The 6,603-nt window shown below is 51.2% G+C and overlaps 1 protein-coding gene and 1 long non-coding RNA gene across 7 annotated transcripts in view; one reads left to right on the top strand and one right to left on the bottom strand.

Moving 5' to 3' along the window:
* Positions 1–2,612: 2,612 nt before the first annotated feature.
* Positions 2,613–5,928, top strand: LOC118978149 (uncharacterized). Its single transcript, XR_005064656.1, has 3 exons — positions 2,613–2,640; positions 2,953–3,064; positions 5,880–5,928. It is a non-coding gene; the product is annotated as an uncharacterized LOC118978149 (long non-coding RNA).
* Positions 2,942–6,603, bottom strand: part of CDK12 (cyclin dependent kinase 12) — a 62,811-nt gene continuing 59,149 nt past the window's right edge. For 4 of the 6 annotated variants that reach the window (XM_037033454.1, XM_037033455.1, XM_037033456.1 and 1 more), the window contains 2 exons: positions 4,411–4,518; positions 2,942–3,027 (listed from right to left, as the gene is read on the bottom strand). The gene's annotated coding sequence lies outside the window, so the exon portion shown is untranslated. Of the gene's footprint in view, positions 3,028–4,405; positions 4,519–5,269; positions 5,612–6,603 lie in introns of those variants that run through there. The other 2 variants (XM_037033451.1, XM_037033452.1) reach the window with 2 other exon arrangements.

The raw sequence follows: 6,603 nt of genomic DNA, 5'->3' as shown, positions 1-6,603 counted from the left end.
GCAAGTTTGAGGAAGAGGAGAAGCATGTGGTCCTGAGAAGTGATTCTTAAATTTCTCACTCACTCACTCTAATATCGTACCCCACCTGGTGCACCACCCCCCACAGCCCACTTTTACACCAGAGCCAGGTGACCACTGGTTGAGGTCAGAACCGAGCTTTATTGTGGGTATTCCAGCAGGGCCCTGGGGCTCCTGTTGCTGTCAGGGAGAGCTGGGGAGTGGAGCTGGTCCCATTTCCTACATGATCAGCAGCTGATCTGACCCTTTCTCCAACCAAAACCATCTCTGGATCTCCAGGAGCATCCCAGCAGAAGACACCTCACCCCAGCTGCAGAGCAGAGCCACCAGCAATGAAAGGCATAGAAACAGGCAAATGAGTACTAGAATTCTGTTGGAGAGGTCCCCTCCTCTTAGCCCAGCCTTCTCTCAGTTTAGAGAGAGGGTATTTATTATTATGTATCTGGATACTTGGTATCCAAGATCCCTGCTTCCCTTTGCTGAAACCAGGAGGCCACTGGGACTGTGGCCAAAGACATGGATGGTTCTCCTGGTTCATCTTCTGGCCCCGTGCTGCTGGTGTGACATCAAATGTGGTCCCCTACCATCCCCCTGACTGAGAAAGGATGGAGAGGATGCATGCTGCCAACCTGGCCTATAGGGGAAGAGAGAATCATCGCCTTGGACGATCTAAGGAGCGTATTTCCAGGGACGAGAGTATAGAGACTAAATGGTCCTATAATAATGGTTTTTTGAAGGTTTTATTTATTTTTAGTGAGAGGAGAGAGAGGGAGAAAGAGACGGAGAGAAACACTGATGTGAGAGAGATACATCGATTGGTTGGCTCTTGCATGCCCCCAACTGGGGACCTGGCCCACAACCCAGGTATGTACCCTGATGGGAAATTCCACCAGCAACTTTTTGTTTGGCAGGCCCCACGCTCAATCCACAGAGCCACACCCGCCAGCTATGGCTTTTTTTTTTAATGTATTTTTTAGATTTTATTTATTTATCTTTAGAGGGGAAGGGAGTGAGAGAAGGAGAGAAACATCAATCCGTAGCTGCCCCCCGTGAGTCCCCCGCTGGGAACGGGCCTGCAACCCAGGCATGTGCCCCGACTGGGAATCGAACCGCGATCATGTGGTTCGCAGGCCCGCACTCAATCCACTGAGCTACGCCAGCCAGGGCTTGTTTTGTTTTTTAAAGCAAATCTTTTTTTTTTCTTTTAAGATTTTTATTTACTTATTTTTAGAGACAGGGGAAGGGAGGGAGAAAGAGGGAGAGAAACATCAATGTGTGGTTGCCTCTCACGGAGCCCCTACTGGGGACCTGGCTTGCAACTCAGGCATGTTCCCTGACTGGGAATCAAACTAGCGACCCTTCGCTAGTTCGAGGCCCGCACTCAATCCACTGAGCTATACCAGCCAGGGCTTCTTTTCTTTTTTTTTTTTTAAATTCCTAAGTCATGAGATGTCAGCAGGGTACCCAGAGCCCTGAGCAGGCAAGTGAGGGCAGGGAGAAGTAGCTGTATCTGCCTGGAACGGCCCTCTTCTGGAAGGTGCCCAGGAACACGGAGCTACCCCAGCACAAGTGGGTACCCAGTGTCTTCTGTGTGGCCAATGGTTACAGTAAGAGTGAGAATAACTGAACTGGCCTCTCCTTTCCTCACTGGAAAGCCTCTCACTGGGATGCTCAGCCTCCCCTGTTTGCCTTCCCATTTCCCTCTCATCTTTCATAGCTAGTGTCTCTCTCTGCCCCACAATCCAGAAAAGAGACCTTCATCCAGAGTTCAGAGTGGGGAGAAATGGGCAAAAGAGGGTTCTAACAGGCCTGGTTCCCCTCCCCCTCTGCTGTTTTCATGAGCCGCCCCCAACTGCTGAGTCACCAGAACCTTGAGCTCAGCTGAGCTGCCAGCAGCCTTCTCCCCGCCCCTCCTCCAGCCAAGCAGATACACCCAAAGGGCCCCAGAGCCCACCATCTTCCTAGTGGAAGGACCGGAGCCCCCTTCTTTATTTCTAGAAATCCGCCAACACACATTGAGAAGAGTGAGCAAAAGAGTGCAACAGATCCCAGCGTGTGCTCTGTGTGGAGCAGAGAGCTGGCTGCCTGCACAGAGAATGGACTGCCAGCCAGCAGAGCTGGTTCACTTGGCATGTGAGAGGGGGTGCAGAGAACAGTGAGGTAAGGAGGTTGTTTCAGGAGCAGTTATTATCTCCTCTCTGGTCAATTACTTTTCCTTGACCTCTCTCCCTGGGTACTGATGGACATAATGGGACAGCCACCCCTGAGACGCCTTGCTTCCCCTCCTCCATGGCTGTGGGAGCTAGAGAGGGGATCTGCGTGATAACCTTCAAGATGTCAAAGTGAGAGGTTAAGATACCCAGATCTCGTTCCATCCGGTGGGACACACTGAGGGAGAAGGAGGAAAGGGGTCCCACCAGGGTCCTAAACCTGGATGAATACCGAACTCCTCAATGATTCCCTTTTCTCCAGAGTGCAGAGGATTCTGGGTGCTGCCGCCTCTGTATTACTACAAGTCTATGGCTCTTTCCCTGAAAAGGCTCAGGGTTTCTTCTGGACTCCAGAGCAGGCTGTAGGCTTCGACTCCAGGGATGAAGATCTGGCACCCTTGCTTGAACCTTGGTAATATGAGGCAGGGTTGGGGAAAGGGAGCCCTGATCCTCAGAGAAATATCCAGAATACAGACTAAATGCTTTAAGGGCCTTTTAGCCTCTCCAATATGCCCCCAATGTTGGAGTAGGGATGGACAAGGAGTAAGAAAGAGGGTGTATGAAAGTCTGACATCTTCTCCCCTCCTTTTTTTAATCCTCACCCAAGGACATGTTTATGATCTTAGAGAGAGAAAAGGTGGGGGGGGGGGGTCAGGGGGAGGGAGAGAAAGAAACATCAATGTGCCATAACCAGGAATCAAACCCGCAACCTTTTGGTGTACAGGTTGACACTCCAAGCAACTGAGCCACTCCGCCAGGGCTCCCCCTCCTTCTTCACTGCATGCTCTTCTCCACTGTTCTGTGTTTCAGAGGAGAAACAGAGGATCTGTAAACAGGTGCCATCTAATAAACGCCCTCCCCCCAAATATTCAATGTGAACAGCCTGCCCTATGTTGGGCAGCCAGTTCCATGGGTGGGACTCCAGGCCTCCCAGTTCCCAAATCTTCCCTATCTTCTCCCCACTTGCAGACTTCTTCCTGATCTCCCCTGACAGGAGACTCTTTCTTTTTAACTCCCATGTACAGTTCTCCTACCCTACCCCAACCTCTCCCTGCAGGCTCTCCAAAGCAGCAGGGTAGTTAGAAGGATTCTTTCCCGACTGTTTTGGGGGATGCAAGGGTCTCTTCTCATCTTGTCAACAGTAGAGAAGGCAGAGAATCAGACAGCCAAGAAGACGACCCTGAGGGTCTAAGGGCAGGGCAGAGTGAGGCAGGGGACACTCAGAGAAGCACATCCTGCTCTAGCCCAGGGACTTGGAGGACATAAAATAGGGTACTAAGACAGAGGAGAAGGCAATTCTGGGAGCGGGAGAAAGGTGTTGGGGGCTGGGGAGTGACTAAGTTTCCACCCACACTGTTTTCCAAGCTCTCTGTCCACCATTGCCCTCATCTCAACTTAAGTCTCATGAAGCACAGAACAAAGAATGTTATTTTTTGAGGAAGATGTTACCAGGAAATGCCACCTTTGGCAACTTGGTGGGAAAGTCCCTTTTCTTCCTTCTCTCCCTTCTTTTTTTTTCTTTCTTCTCTCCCTTCTTAACCCTAGTGTCTGAATAGTGAAGGAAGCAGGGGGAGGGGATGAAGACAGCAGGAAACGTACCCTTCACTCCAGTGCACCAACACCACACGGAGCAGATGGGGCCTGACTAAGAGCTCTGGGGCCAGAGCTCCGCATGAACACAGGGGCATTTCTGACTCAGCCTTCAGGGCCAGGAGTTCTATTTCCATTTCTGCTCTCAGCTTAGACATGGACACCAGGTATAAGACCACTCCTTACTCTATTTTTTGTCTTACTTTTCTCTAGCAGATTATATTACAGCAGGGAAACCTGTGATAAAATCTCAGAAAAGCTCAATATTTAGTCATCATTGGGGGATTTATTTCTAGGTTAAGGAACTGGGGTAGTTGGTGCATTTCTTTCTCTGCGGACCTTATAAAATATGGTAAAATCCCATGTGAGTGGGGTGGGGTTGGATCTGTCTGCCTAGAAGCAAGGAAATGGATGGGATAATCTTCGGAACACGCTGTAAAAGGGAAATTCCCCCCTAGTAGTGCACCTGCCTGACTCCCCTGAGTTGCTTCCAAGACTCGGGGGGCCAGAGACACAAGACCCCAAGCAGCAGAGAACAACACCCTGCTGACGCTCCTCCCTGGACTTTCCTCTCCACATCCTATCTACCTACCTTTCCCTGTGCTCCCAGGAATCCTTCCAATCCACAAATCCACAAACACAAAGCAACACCAGGACAGAATTCAACAGATTTCTTACTTCTGGGCCTCCTTTTCCACGTCTGTAAAAGGAAGGGTTCAGCGAGATGAGCTCCAAGTTCTCTTCCTTACAACACGAAGGTTCTATGATTCATACCCCAAAGGCACCAGGCCTCATTTGCATGCTGTTCTGCATATAATCTCCATAGCACTTATTTTATGTCTAAACAGATTGCAATATCTCTGAACCCTGCCCTCCTCCTCTCTTCCCAGTCTCTGGTTCTATGGTCCCTAGCTCTTGTCTTCTCTCTTCGAACCTCTGTCCCCACCTTCCTTTCACTTTATTTTATAGAACTCACTGGGACAAGCCCAACATGACAAAACCCTAGGAGCAAGGAAACAGCTTTACCTAATATCCCGGCTGCAATTTTGAGCCCCAGACCTGAGTCAACCAGTACAGTTCCATCCGTTTTGGAGCTCCTGGCAGTTGGGGGCAAATCCTGGCACCTCTCCTCAGTGCCTCCCCTCCTCCTCCACCTCACTGCTCTCCATGCCAGAACGCAAAGTGGCCAGTGATTGATGGGCCTGGGTTCCCAGTAACCGCACCCAGTGGCCCAATCCTCCTCCCTTACCCAATCCCTCCCCTGTCCCTATTCAGAGATCAGATTGTCTCATGTTGGTCCCTGAGGTCCCATTAATTAAAAATACATCCAATTAAATGGCAGGTGAAAACGTGCTATTGGAGCTCTCCACCCCCCATGCCCCAGCTTGGCCCCCCCACCCCCTTAAGGCTCAGCTGTGCTTTGAGCTGAGAAAAAAAAGAGAGAGACAGAGAGGAAGAGGGAGAGAGAAGAGGAAGACATAGGGGTGGGGGTATGGAGATGGGGGGTGCTATTTGAATCTCTGCCAGGGTAGCATGTGCCAGCCTGGGAGGGTGGCACTGTGCCCTGGTGTCTAATTTCTAGAGGTGTGAGTCAGCTGGGTACCCACTTCCATTTCCCTTAAAGGGGCAGAGGGAAGTCAAAGGGCATGGCTAGCTGTGCTGCCCTCCTCCTAGGCTTGGTGGGTAAAGGGCAAGAGTATAAACGGTAGAGGGCCCTTAGGTGGGGGTGTGATGTTCAGGGGCTGGGAGAGTCTTCGGCCTCCATTCTTGGCATATCACTGCTCCTCCCCACACTGCAAAGAAGATAAAAAAGAGGCAGCTGGGACTCAGGTGGCAGGGCATGGCAATGTTCCCAAGCCAGGCTAGGCCTACCTCTGCCCACAGGAAAACTGAGAAAAGAATGGAGGAAGGGAGGAAGGAAGGACTCATAATTTGGGTGGGAGTAAATGGGTCAGATAGGATAAAATATACAAAAATAAATGTTTGTATTGGCACCACATTCTCCAGCACCTTATAGGTAAGAGGGCCTAGAAAGACTTGTTCTGTTTGCTCTTTCTCTAGGCAAAAAGAACAGCAGCAGTGTGAAGTCACCTTGACCTGGCGACCTGGCTGCCTGGCAGGCTGTGAGCAGGGTATCTCCCTTGATGAGACCACTGACAACTCTCCTTCTCCTCCACACTTGCTATGGCCCAGCATTTTGTCAGTACCTGCCCCTGCCCCTAACCACTCCTGGTAAAGTCCTCTGGCCCCAGGCAATGCAAAGCTAAGGGGCACTGAGAGCTGTTGGGAGAGGAGCTAGGCAAGGGGTGGTTAAGGGTGGCACTTAGAATCCAAGCAGGAATGGGGGTGGTTTGCCAACCTAGGGCCCCCGCCTGGCCTCCTTGGCAGCCTCAGTACCTCCTCACTTCACTTTAACGCTAATTGGAGATTTTAATCTGCGCTGCTGCTCTGCTCAGGGTGCTGGGGGGAGCGCCAGCTGTGCAGTAATTCCAGCAGCACCGACTGTTTAATCAAGCTGTCCTCCTGGGGAGGGGCCCTCGGGCACCAGGGTAAGAGGGAGGAGGAGAACCTCTGTCATCTCCCTTAGCCTGTTCAGCCTGGAAGGGCTTCATGGAGACTGAGGATCAATTGCGGAGTACCTCATCCCCAAAAGGGCCCCATGGCCACTCGAATCCCTGGCTGACATTACACTGTATGAGGTCAGTATGAGGCTCGTGGGCCAAAGTAGCCTTCCTCCCCATCCTGCTTTCTGACCTTTTCCAGCTCAGAGCCCCTGGGCTATTCT

The sequence above is a fragment of the Sturnira hondurensis genome, unplaced genomic scaffold, assembly GCF_014824575.4.
Source record: "Sturnira hondurensis isolate 20B ecotype Veracruz unplaced genomic scaffold, ASM1482457v3 Scaffold0021632, whole genome shotgun sequence".
Lineage (NCBI taxonomy): Eukaryota > Metazoa > Chordata > Mammalia > Chiroptera > Phyllostomidae > Sturnira > Sturnira hondurensis.
This window is presented reverse-complemented; position numbering and strand designations above follow the sequence as displayed.